Below are 14,067 nucleotides of genomic sequence, written 5' to 3'. Positions count from 1 at the left end.
AACGAGCCGAGGAAAGTTCAAGTCTTTGATGCAAAACTATTGCCTCTGATAAAAAAAATATTACATTGTGGCCCAGAGGGCATGGCTGGTAAAAGCAATGCTTATCAGTCAAGAAATGCTCTCTAATGCCAGCATTCAGGTTCAAATCCCAGCTGTGCCACATGCAATCATAACAAACATGTCATGAGTACCTTTCTGGCCTGGTGCTATGCAACGTGCCATCCAGCCTAGCAGAGCAGTCGCCAACCCTACACCTGGAGATCTCCTGAAGGTTTTGTTCCCACCATGTTTAAACATGTCTTATCCAGACAAACATCTTGTTCCGGGAAAGAATCTAATTTACGCAGCTTTCAGCTTGCCACAAATGTAGGTGATCGGCCGAGACGTTTGTTGTCTTATTAAGTTTAATTCTTTAGCGTTTGGCTAGAGCTTTGAAGTTAATGTATTTACATCCACCAATTAGCATTGTGAAAACGACCAGATACAATTAGCATAATTTATCACTCATCCCAGATGCAGCTGATCAGACGTTTGCTTCTTTAGTTCAGAACGGGAGATGCTAGGCTAACACTGCTAACAAACGCTGGATTTAGCCTAGGGACGAACCGATCTGATACTAGGATCAGATATGGGTCCTGATACTAACATCATCAATGGATCATTGGGGCAGATCCATTCACTGAACCTGACTCTCGCACCGCCGGTATTCTAGGCTTCATAACTCAGGATCAGAGTAACCTACAGAGATCATACACAGATCACAGCAAACATCAAACCTGCCGTCGACCTGCAATGATGTCACTGCCACATCTGGAGAACTGAGAAGGAAGGATCTGCTAGTTCTTCTTTGGATTCACAGACTTCAAATTTCAGTAAATCCTGATGCAATAAGTCTGTCCCACATGGTGAAGTACATGGTTTATTCAATAACGGTCTCAGCTCGGTATCAGGTATCGACCGAGGCACAAAGTTTATGTATCCGTGTGGGTATCGGAACAGAAATATCGAATCAGTGCATCCCTATGTTAAACTGTGAACAAGCACATACCTAAAAATCTCTCTCAACCCACTTAAGACGCATCCAGATTAGATCCACTGATTTGTCCATGCAAATGGATGCGTTTTAAAACATTGTTCCACTTTGTACTTTAGTCTATGAACATAGAAAATAAATACAATAAATAGAATTCCCAGCACAGCTGAATAGAGTTCTACTTTTAGCCTAAATGAATAAAAGTCCGGTGTCTATTAGCGATGTTAGCCCAGCATCTTCGGTTATAAATTAAAGAAGCAACATCAGATCAACTGCATATTAAGTAAGTCATAAAGCAATGGTTATTTCGTCAGGTTTTCGTCGTCTCGCTCTCCCCTGAGGCGTTCCCAGGACTCTGCTCCCCTGCCCATAGAAGGAGCTGGGATGCTGGAAGTTGACTTTGCTTGCATGTGGTTTCTGATACAGTAAGACACACTGCTACCTGTAAAAATTAAAAAGTACAGACAATTCAGAGTTCATGATGACTCTAGTGCTCTAGTGCTTTAGCTATGCAACAAACCTAAATTCCTTTGTATAGTCAGATGATTAGGGCATGCCATACAAGTCTACTTTGTAGAATAAGCTTTCTTCACTTATTAGCAACATTAAACTCACAGAGTAAACTGAGAGAAGGGGAGTGAAAAGGAAAATGTGTCAATTTTATCTTTTTGCAAAAATACTTCTTGGCCTAGAGCTAAACGGCGCTAGGCCAAGGATTCCTCAGCACAGGGTTGGTGATCACTGGTATGGTGGAATTTAAAATGCTGTGCAAAAAATGCAATACCAATAATGTAAATAAATATTAAACAATGAATTCCATCATTTTTACACTAGGATGTCAAGTTTATCGATCTGAGCTGATCTTACTTCTGTATCGATCTGTGTTACTATATAATAATACAGCCTCGTGCTGCTAAATAATACTGCTAAAACAGTTTCCATAACCAGACATTTCTAAACTCATTCATTTGGTTTGGTAGCAGCTTTGTTTTAAATAAACTTTATAGAGTGTTATCTATATAATTTAATATAATATAATATAATATATATAATATAATATCTTATAATCCAATCTGACTGACCTCCCTGACCATTCAGCCCCCAGTTCCTTTAAAACACTGCAGTCTAATCACTTTGTGCATGTGTGTGTGTGTGTGTTTGTGTGTAAGTATAGTGGCACACAGTCTGAACTGATCATTGTTTGTCAACTGCTGATGTGTAATAGCTAGTTTATAGTGTGGTGAATTTATTCATTCATGTATTTAAACAGGGTCGTCACACTGAGATTAAAAAAACTCTTTTACAAGTGAGCTCTGGCCAAGACTGAATAAGCTAAACTCAGCGTCAGACGTTTTCTAAGAAACATCTAAAGCCTTGGATAACACTTATAGCACCTCCCTACTGAGTTCTGGCAAATGAAAAAAATGTCCGTCCCACATTAAAGGACATTACAGGATCTTCCCAAAACATGCCTCACATTACCTCAAAGATTCAGATTCGCATCACCATTTGCGCTGACCCAAAACATAAGAAACGTGAAAAGCACTTTTGAGTGTGCTTGTGGGTGGAAGGACGGAATCAGCATGGTCGGTACAGCCTGCAGAGGGAGTCCCTGGCGAGGCCTAGTACGCACCACGCAGGATGCCCAACCTTTTTTCAGCCCTTTTACTGCTTTTGTTTTTTTGAAACTGTAAAAGATAAAAGCAATAAAGTAATATTGCTTTAAATATGAAAGAAATGTGTCATCTTCATGACTTTTGGAAATAAGATCATCTTTTACTCGCTTAGCTATTCACAGTAACATATTTTGTCTGGGGTGCCCAAATTTTTACTTGCCACAGTATTTTCCAAGTACATTGTCCTGTACTTATAAAGTAGTATAGGACAGTATGGCCAATTAAGCTACATTGCAAATAAAAACTACACCCCCCTCCCCCCCAAAATTCAGTACACTTTCACTTTCCTTTTACATTAGTAATGACTATTCTCTGTTCAGTTAACATTACCAAGTGTGCAGATTCATCTCTGCACTTTTTAGAAGCACATTTTATGGAGTCTGCCTGTTTTGATGCTAATGAGAGGACGCAATGCTTGCAGTGTGGACTTTGTATTTCTGTAGTTTAGCACTGCATTGCACTGATGATGGCTTCTCCATTCTGTAGGGGGTTGGTGACCCCAATAGCAGCTGTTTAAGTAGTTTGCTTCACTATTTCTTTTTCTATCCTCAGTTGCTCTTGTTTTGCTCAGCTGTGCTATGTGAACATGTTGTGCCATTGTCTGAATTATTTTTGTTTGAGACCTAAATTGCTCTTCTTTCATTTGCAGCTTTCAAGACTTTGGATTAGAAAGAAGTCAAAAAACACACGCATCACATGTCAGCATCCATTTGATGTCAGTGTAGGGCTGAGCACTATGGCCAAAATGTAAAATTTATATATATATATATATATATATATATATATATATATAAAGGCTTTGAGTTCTAAATGGTTTGCTTGCCTCACAAAATTAAAAAGTAAATGAAGGAATAAGTCTGAAACAGCTGCAGACTGTAAACGTCTAACTTAACAGGGTTAGCAGTAGCTTATTTACTACAAATACACAAATTTACCAAAATAAATACATATTAGGGCTGGGCGATATGGTACAAAAAATACTATTACCTTATATTTAAAGACATTTTTTCACAATACACAATAACACATTGTAATTGTAATCATGAACTAAATACATCAGTAGCGACAGATTCTTAAAAACTACTCTTCAGATACTCTCCTGTACTGAGTACCGTGATTTATACTCAACATCTGCTGCTCTTCATCTTATTAAACCAGTCTAATTACACTGTTGGTAATGAAAGCTGCAGTTGATTTTCAGTGTTTCAGTTTTTTTAAGCACTGACGATATTCTCGATATGCATAGAAAAGCATATTGTGTATCACAATAACACAATTGATCACGATATGATAAAACATTGTTACATTGCCTAGCTCTAGTACATATCATATCATTAGGGAGGGAGGAAAGACGAGAGAGACAGAGAGAGAGAGTTGTTAGAATAGCTCTGTTTATGGTCGGTGTGGCTGTACACAGCTCTCCTCAATGTCTCTTAGAGCCCCTGGTTCACGACCTCTCTTTTAATCTCACAATTGCGAGTTATCCGAAAGTAGCGGTGGGTTTGTGTGTGCTCTCTGGTGCTAGCCTACTCTCACGAGCAACGCACTAGTGCTAAGCCTTTGGGCTGACTGTGCTGTGTTTAAATTACGCAGCACAGACTGTCTGTCTGCTCATTTTGCTGTAATCCGTGATAATACGGTGTGTAAGAAACATGGACCGTAGGACGGATTTGAAACGGGAAGTACCTGTACTGTCATACCGCCCAGCACAGTTTTTCATTTTAATCTCCATCTGCTACATCTGTAACATCCCGTCAGCTCCGCTGAATATAGCCAACATGAGTGCAAACATAAATTAACCTCCTTATTATAAAACATCAGTTGCACTGGTCTCTGTGTGTGCTCCACAAGAATATTGGAAACACACCCATAAAGTGACCAAGAACTAAAAGGTCACCTGACACATTTTTGTACAGTATCTGTTATTATATCTGTTATCATATTATCTGTCGTTTGGTTGACAACCTCAGTGTAAGAAAGTGATGATCGCCTGCAGAGAAATTGTGATAATCTAGGTCAAATCAATCTAGGTAAACTCAGCTATGAAGTACACTATATGTCCAAATGTTTGTGGACACCCATTCTAATGAGTGCATTTCTTTAAGTTGGATGCTTTGCTGACACAGATGTGCAAACACACACACACACGTTGGACTCTTTGGAGCAGATAGACATGAACCTATTGTCACCCTGCCTAATGCCAAACATTGGCTAAGGGGTACAGAGCCCCCCTGCATTAAGCTATAGAGCAGCGGAACTGTGTTTCTCTGGAATGATGGTTGGTGCTTCATCCAATACTTTTGGGAAGAGCTAGGGAGTTGGAAATAAGGTGGGGTGGTGATCATCTAACTGCCTAATGCCAAACATTGGCTAAGGGGTACAGAGCCCCCCTGCATTAAGCTATAGAGCAGCGGAACTGTGTTTCTCTGGAATGATGGTTGGTGCTTCATCCAATACTTTTGGGAAGAGCTAGGGAGTTGGAAATAAGGTGGGGTGGTGATCATCTAACATTCCTGACCTCACTAAAACTCTTGTCGCGAAACCAAATTCTCCCAGTAACGCTCCAGAATCTAGTAGAAAGCCTTACTTGGACAGTAGAGACAGATTCTCCAACAGAAGCAGGATACACCCTTTTTTTAATTCCCCATGATTTCAGAAGAAAGAATGAATAAGCAGGTGTCCCAATACTTTTGTCCATAATGTATGGTGTATGCTTGTGAGCATTACAGAGTCTCAGTCTATAGTAATATAATATTATATAGTAATATAAACTTATAATTACTAGCAGGGCTAGTTTGTAATAATACTAGAGGTGTAACGATACACGTACTTGTACCGACATCAAAACTGGTATGGACATCAAAGTTTGGGGCATACACTCTTACTCGTAACGGACACACAATACACTGTTATTCATTACAGTTATTGGACAAGTAGAGAACTGCTGTAAGGAAATTTTTGGTTATCTATACTTTACTGTAGTAATTATTACTCCATATATTTTCACACAATTATCTGTACTTTCTACTCCTTGCATTTTAAAACTAGCCTCGTTACTCCTGTTTCATTTCGGTTTGTTTTCATTACGTCTTTTCATTGTTCATAAAATAATAATAATTAAATATAAATAATATTAAATATTATTTAAATATTAAATAAAATAAAAAACCCTATTCAGATAAATCGCTTCATCTGGAAAGTATGAATTTGATTGTGGTTGGATGAGAAGTATAAACATATACTATTCCGACACCCTATTGTTTTGTAAGCGATCCATCGTTCCTGCACGTGTCACGTCACACTCCAGCAAGGGCACAGCAGACGTATGTAGCCTAGTATGAAGATGCCCGTGGCAGAGACTCAAGAGAACTCGAGTGAAATGTCCAGACTAAGCACCACATTTACATTCCAGTAAAGCTTATTGATAACATGCCTCTGAAGATTGACTTTTTGCAGCATTACAATACTTATAGGCAACGACTCATCATATTTTCCCTCCACGAAACACATGTTAATGCTCAGTAGTGCACATAGATGCTCCTTTAATATATGTGATATTACTAAAATGGATTCATTTTCAATGGGCAGATATGCAGCTGAAACAGGCAGCCCAACATTTTTCAACATTTTAACAGAACATTATCGTCATTATGTTTTTAAAAAAAAAGTTTTTTGGGGAGGTGGGGTAGTGCACTATAGGCCCCTGTGGTGCGGCCTTAACTTTTGACATTTGTTTTCCTTACAATACTTTTACTTTTATACTTGAAGTAGTTTTGAAACCAGTACTTTTACACTTTTACTAGAGTAAAACGCTTAAGTTCATGCTTCAACTTCTATATAAATATTTTAAACCCTAGTATCTACACTCCTACCTGAGTAATGACTGCGAATACTTTTGACACATTTGCTGAAAAGCAAAAGGAAAAGAAAAATAAATCACACTGTTTAGTGCCTAAAGTACCTAAAGGACCGTCCTTATTATAGAACACCAGTAGCACTGGTCCCAGTACTTTTACCCGTACTCCACTACAATATTGGAAACACTCCCATTAAGTGACCAGGACCTAAAATATCACTTGACATATTTATGTCCGTTACCTGTTATTATATCTGTTCTCATATCATCTGTCGTTTTGATGACAACCTAAGCTAGTGATGACCGTCTGCAGAATAACTGTGCCACTCTACGATATCGCTATGACGTACTCAGCTGTGAAGTACGCTACATGTCCAAATGTTTGTGGACACCCATTCTAAAGAACGCATTCAGCTACTTTAAGATGCGCCCTGTGGTTAACACTTATCACAATATATATCGCAGAAAACATCATTTTTCCCATTCTTTACCCCAATATCGTGCAGCCCTGATGGAAAATATTTACTTTTACAACTTTTACGTGCTACACACTACACACTTACAGTTTTTCCACAGTTCCACAGTTTTGCATAATAAGGGCCCTGTAACGTGGCACTGCCAGTGAGGAAAGGTGAGAGAGAAAGATGACAATTAACAGAAAAAAGAGGTGTAAAGGTTCAGTCAGTCACGTGCACCGAATTTGGCAGATAGTTTTCATGTTTCCACAGGATCTGAAGACAATTTTTTTGCACGTGTTGTGAGGTTACACTTACAACAACTGGCAGCAACATGGAAGCTCGAAAAACGAAACCTCACTCTCCAGCAGCCAAGACGCTGAGCTTGAGAAATCATCGGCCTAATTAGTGGCTTGAGCCACAAGGCTTTAGCTTACAACGACTGAGGCTGACAGAAACCCAACCAGAAGGAAACACCTGATCTGCGTGTTCTGCTTATTTCTTATTTGCACCGTGGGCCGAAGGGCACCTTGCAGGGCCGCACCATCTGGGCTTTGACCCCCTACGGGGCCTGGAGGAAGAAGTGGCTGCTGCAGCAGTCAGATTACTGCAGGCCTGCTGCTGATCCTCTAAATGTGGCTTTTCCTGACAGCTCCCACACGGGACTACGAGAACGAGCTCGTTTTATTTTTACTCTCTTGCCTTTTTTTAGAGGATGGTGATGGTGGTGGTGGTGGAGGAGGGTGTTCCAGGCTGGCTGTAAAAGTACCGTGTCACTTGTTAAAAACGCTCAACAAGGAGAGCGTGCAATTGATAAAAAAAAAAAACAGAGGTGATCGAGTTGCACGAGCTCGTGTTTGCAGTTACAAGCGCTCGCGCGGAGATAACATGAGGCGAGACGGAGAAATGATGATTGTTCGAGAGAGTTGGTGCACGTCTGCACGTCTGCACGCGCTTGAAGTGTCAAAGCTGAGCTCGAGCCGGGTGCAGGGGGAGACAGGCAGGCAGGAAAGGCAGGCGAGGCAGGGCTGGGGCTTCCGCCGCCGCCGCCGCCGCTGCTGCTGCTGCTACTGCTGCTGCTGCTGCTGCTGACACGGGGAAACGGGGGGCTTGCCTTAGCTGCTGATTGACAACGCTTTGGCTAGATCCTGACACGAGCCTTGTAAAGGAGTAGATAAAGCGTCAACTTCCAGGGGGGAGGAAGAGAGAGAGAGAGAGAGAGAGAGAGAGAGCTTGGAAGTGCGCTGACTTGCTGAGCAGAGGCAAAGCCCAACTTTTCCCCCCTCGCCGCGGCTAGCATCGCATTCAACTAGCTAGCTAATTTACAGCTGAAACGGTGAAACGGCTTCGTGACTTATTCATGTTTCCCGCGACGAGCGGAGGATTATTCACACTCCTCTTTCACCTATGAACACCCGCCACTTCCTCGTCCTACACCTCCTTTTCTTTCTTTCTCTCTATCTCTCTCTCTCTCTCTCTCTCTCTCTCTCTCTCTGCATAACCTAACCTGCTCCGTTAGCCTTCATCCCAAGGACTCACAGCAACAACAAAAAAAAAAAGGGCATCGGCGTGTTGTCAACACCCCGCGCTTAGCCCAGCACACCCAAACAAGCCGGGCTCGTCCGTAACCAAGCACAAACCTACCTTAGAGACGCTCGGGCCGAGTAAAAAATGCGACAACTTTGCTCATGACACTTCCATTACTGCTCCATTTGGTCTCCACATCCATTACACTGTCGCCATTTTGCCTACAATTCTGCAGGTTGGACTATAACTCGGAGAGGGGTGTCCGCTCGGAGGGCTTCAGCACCGCCACACCTTTTCACGACGACGTCGAGCGCTTTCAGCCTCACGAACTGACGCGAAGAGCCGGCCGTGGTCTTGTTTATGCCCCTTATCGGGCTAGCTCGAGCGGTCTTCCCGTAGTCAACATAGGTGGGCTTCAGTCTCCGAGCTGGGACCCCTACTCGGGCTTTGGATTATTCCAAAAAACAAGAGGTTATAAAATAGCAGGGTGAAGTTGCTGTGGTCAAGACTGGGCAAAAATGTTTCAGCCAGTGGGCAGAAGGTTGGACTGGACTGGACTGGACGGGACGCAGTGGTCTGCCATTGAGAAAGTGTTTTAAGTGGTTCAGAAGAGTTTAGGAAGCTGATCAGGGCTTTTGCACGTGCTCTTCCTCATTTGTGAGGTCTTGTTTGTGTTCACAGAGGTCAGACTGGATTCATCCCAAAACTTAAAGTTTATAAATAGCTTATCAAATTGAATACTAAGCAAAATATATATTTTAGAGGTATTATACATGTACACCGATCAGCCATAACATCAGTAATACTGAGAAGGTATCCCTTGTCTAGTCTTGTAGGTTGTGAGGTGAGGCCTCCACAGATCGCATCAATGAGCCTAAAGTGCCCATGACCCTGTGGCCTGATGTTTTGCAGATGACCCAGTTCTGACCCAGTCGTCTAGCCATCCAATTTTGCTTACCTGTTTTTCCTGCTGTGAACACATCGCCTTTAAGAACTGACTGTTTACTTGCTGCCCAATATCCTCCAGCCCTTGACAGATGCCACTGCAGATGAAGATCAGTGGTATCAATACACAACCATGGCTCACGGAAAACACACTACGGACAACAATGAAAATATTTCTTTTTAACTCACACATACACTCACATACAGATAAATATGTACATATGTATATGTATGTATGTATATATATATATACACACACACAGACACGCACTATTTCATCTCTGTATATATATTTGTATTTTGTATTTTTTTTTGCTTATATTTCTATATTTTCATATTTTTATATTTTATTCTTTAACTTAAATGTAACTTATTCTATTTTTATTTTCTTCATTTTTATTTTATTTTTCTTTTGCACTTTTGCACTTTACTTCATTAAGTTAAGGTTTAGTTAAGTTTAAATGTAGATTTTTATTGTATAGCTTGATGTGGGCAGACTGTCAAAAAAAGCATTTCACTGCAAGTTATACTGTGTATGACTATGTATGTGACAAATAAAATTTGATTTGATTTGATTTGATTTGATTTTGATTTGATATTTACTCCAGTACTAATGTTATGGCTGATCGGGGTATGTGTATTTTTTACATGCGTAAATGTATACACATGTACGCTGATCAGCCAGAACATTAAAACCACCTGCCTAATATTGTGCAGGCCCCAAAATGGCTCTGACCCATCATGGGATGGGGTCCGGTGTGATATCTTTGGTGATATCTACCTTGGAGCCCCCTGAAATCCCTGGCAGCACTCCTGCATCTAGCATGGACTCCACAAGACCTCTACAGTTGTAATGTGGTATGTAGCACCAAGATGTTAGCAGCAAATGCTTTAAGTTCTGTATGTTGTGAGGTGGGGCCTCCATGGATCACATCAGTGAGCCTAAGGTTATCATGAACCTCTCACCGGTTCATTTTTTGGCAGGTAACAACTTCAAGAACTGCCTGTTCACTCTGTCTGATGTGTATATCCTATCTTTGACAGGTGTCATTGTAACCAGATGTTATCGACCAGAATCAGTGTTGTTCACTCCACCTGTCAGTGGTTTTAGGGTCATGGCTGATTGGTGTAAATGATCCAGAATGAGTTGAATGTGAAAGAAAAAAAATAGCACGTTGGTTCTAAGGTATGTGCAATGCATTAGTCCTTCTAGAAGTGGCTGATGTTGTTTAGCCCACCTGCAGAGAAACTATACATTGAGGAAATGTCTTAATTTGCACTTAATACAGTACATTGAAGTACACTGCAGTAAATATAGCTTTAGATAGTTCTGAATGCCACTGAACTTAATGTCTGCTGTACTTTAACCCTTATCCTTAACACTCCAAGGCATAGTACACACTAATGCCTATTATGCAGCAGGGATCTCTGTGCAAATTGGTGGGGCTATTCCTGAAAGAACATTTTTCAGCCTGCCAGTGGGCCACTAACCATTTAAGTGGTTGAAGGACCCTAAAAGTATTTCTTCCCCTGGTGCTGTAGTTCATTTTTGCACAGTTATTGTCCAACCTCTCCTAAACTGACTCTTACAAGACAACTTAAGTGTGTTGTAAAATAGCTTCAGCATGAATGGGTGGCGCCAAGATGCGACACTGCAGGCTGAATTGGTGGATAAAGTGTATGTTAATGCCTAACAGTGAGGAATGGTCATTTCTCCAACATATTTGCCCTTTAATTCAAAATAAGTAGCGGCCTTAGTTCTTTTTGCAGGAGTCACTAAGGTAGTTTAACTGAATAATAAACCTGCATTGTAACAGGGTTTAAACTAAGCATCTATGACCTGTATAGTTATTACACTCCTCCCCTGTTCCTCGGTTCACGAGGCAGAGGTAGCCCTGAAGCTTTTATTTTGGCCTGCCCTGCTGACTCACTGCTGTCCTGGTTTGGACTGTGACCCTGTACCGATGACCCTGTGGCTTTGGTTTGCAAATAGGAGCACTTGTGGAGAGCCTGTCTGTTCACATTAAGGTAGATGGACCTTAAACCTTCTGTAGAGAGAGCGCTCTGTTCATAGCCAAAGAATAAGGCCTGCTGGAATGGACATATTTATAGCATACAGTTGAGAAAGACGAGTCAAGGCAGGGTCATGTTCAGATTTCTAGACTAGCCAGTTTCTGAAACAACAAAGTAGAACCTATCCACCTACATGCTGTAATGTAGCAGCAAGTATTTCTTACCTTTAGCTCACTGAATCATAGGAAGAACTGGGGATATTTTATTAGGATTTGATTTGTGGGTCATATGGTCATTTTTTCATATTGCATTTTGTCCATTTGTTAAGCCGAAGTCGCAGAATGTAAATTCTCACCAGCTTATACAGACATCCCTGTAGTTACTGAGTAATACACCTTAGTGTATATCAAGCCTGGTTCTGAGTGTTGGTTTAATATCCAATGAATTGTGCAGCCCTGGTATGAGTCATTGAAATCTATAGCTTGAACCATAAATGTCCAAAAGTATCTGGACACCCTTCTGAGTCTCTGAATTTGCATGTGACAAGTGGTTGCAAAGAATTACTGATGTTTGGGATGTACTGCTTTGTAATACTCCTGATTCCAGAGGAAATACCAGATGAGCAGGTGTCTACACACTTTTGGACGCATGTAGTATAGCTTAGAGAAATGAATGACCGCAGTTCTACGGTGTAACTGCCCTCAGCCTCTATTACAACATGTGAAAGGTTGTGAAATGCTGTAGAGCGACAGCAGAATGTGGACGTGCGGGGTGTTTTTGTGCTGTTTAGCTTGCTACTGAAACGAGTCAATAGAGCAAAGGCTGCCTACATAAACCCTCATTTATGATAGCAACATACTGATGGTGAATTATTGATGTTATTACATAATTTATTTGCTGAGCAGATGCTCTGGTCCTACTTGAATAAACAGCAGATTGAACGTTTCCACAGTGGAGCTTTTTTTAGATGCTGGGTGTAAGATCATAGCCGAGGCATTACTGTGCAATTTACATACAACCGACAGCCATTTGAGTGAAATGCAAACGATTGTTGATTCTTTTTCAGACGATGGAGAGGCTGTTTGGTGAATTTGTTTGTACTTGATATGGAGTGTGCGAATTCGGAAATGCCTTCATATATTTACTTTGAAATGTCATTTGAAATAATATTATTAACAAAAATATAATAAGATAAATAAGAAAAATATGACATATTAATAGAATATTCATTCTTAAGAAGAGAATCAAATATTCTCCCATAAAACATATTTAAACAGTTTGGAAAACCACCACATCAGGACTGCAGCCTCAGCTGTGAGTGTATTGAGTTGAATTAGCTTCCTTTAACCCCTAAGGCTTCTTACACATTAAGGTGTATTACTACAGGTGGCTACAGGGACTTCTGTACAAACTGGTGGGGCTGTTCTCTGGTAATAGAAGTTTGTAATAACACTTTCGGCCCACTGGCGGTCCATAGGCTGTTTAAGGGGTTAGGTATGCGACATCCATATCCATGTGAATAAGATATTAGCACAATAGGCTATAATAGGCTATTCACAAATGTCAGATTTACTCACTATTGTTTATTTTATACTCATCTAAATGAATTAAAGAATTCATATTGTCAAAAACTGAATTTTCCTTGTTATATTTTCAAAAACAGGAGCTTGATGTGTGATGTCATCACTGTGGAATTTCCAAAAACTTAGTGTTCAAACCTCAATCCACACTATTCTTATGAACGAAGTACGCAAAAACAACCCGTTTCAAAGTCACTGTGTTTTTTATATCATGAAAACAAAAGCATTTTCATATATTCATATATTCTCTATTTGAAGCAATGATAGCCAAACAAAAACTCATTTAAAGCCAAATACTCAAATTCAAGTTCAGTGGATAAATATAAAATTAAAAAATTGTCTGAAGAATAATTTTATGGGAGTGAACACTGTGTAACACAGATAAAGGTAACTTGCTCTAATAGCCTACAACACTGAAGCCAGGCAGTAAACTGTTACATAAAACATACAAAGACACCTAAGAGAAGGTATTCCTAAGGACTGTGACTGTGAGTGTCAATGACTGGAGGACACGGCCTGTATGTAAATAGATGGTGGCAGAACTTTTAGTGTTGCCACTTTTTTAAAGGTGTTTGTTTGTAATAATTCAGGAAAAATCTGTAAAATAATGGTGTCTCTGCAGTAGATTTCTGTAAATGTTTCCATTGCTTTGACTAATTTTGTGTTTTTTGTTTGGTGGCCCTTTGCCTGTTTTTGTTTTATTACAAAGAAGGTTAGTATGGACAATAAACCTTTTTTTAGAATGATCTGCATGTTAAATCATAGAAAATATTGTAACTGTACATACATTTAATTATAATTTGTGATGTGTTAATTTGTAACTATTGGCATTTACAGAGAAGGTTACAGAGGTTTTGTATACACATAAAAAATACTATAACATGTTTAGATATTTTCCATAAAATTAGGATTTTTTACAGTAAATTAGAGCACAGGTTTTGTGCATATATCAGTTTTTAAAACATAGTAATACAGGCAGACT

General features: G+C 40.1%; 1 protein-coding gene across 4 annotated transcripts in view; it reads right to left on the bottom strand.

Moving 5' to 3' along the window:
• znf644b (zinc finger protein 644b) overlaps positions 1-8,865 on the bottom strand; it is a 48,515-nt gene extending 39,650 nt beyond the window's left edge. For all 4 annotated transcript variants that reach the window (XM_072684047.1, XM_072684046.1, XM_072684048.1 and 1 more), the window contains exon 1: positions 8,665-8,865. The gene's annotated coding sequence lies outside the window, so the exon portion shown is untranslated. The remainder of the gene's footprint in view (positions 1-8,664) is intronic.
• Positions 8,866-14,067: the final 5,202 nt, after the last annotated feature.

Source organism: Salminus brasiliensis, chromosome 7 (assembly GCF_030463535.1).
Source record: "Salminus brasiliensis chromosome 7, fSalBra1.hap2, whole genome shotgun sequence".
Classification (NCBI taxonomy): Eukaryota; Metazoa; Chordata; class Actinopteri; order Characiformes; family Bryconidae; genus Salminus; species Salminus brasiliensis.
The sequence above is the reverse complement of the archived record's forward strand: the minus strand, read 5'-3'. Positions and strand labels throughout refer to the sequence as shown.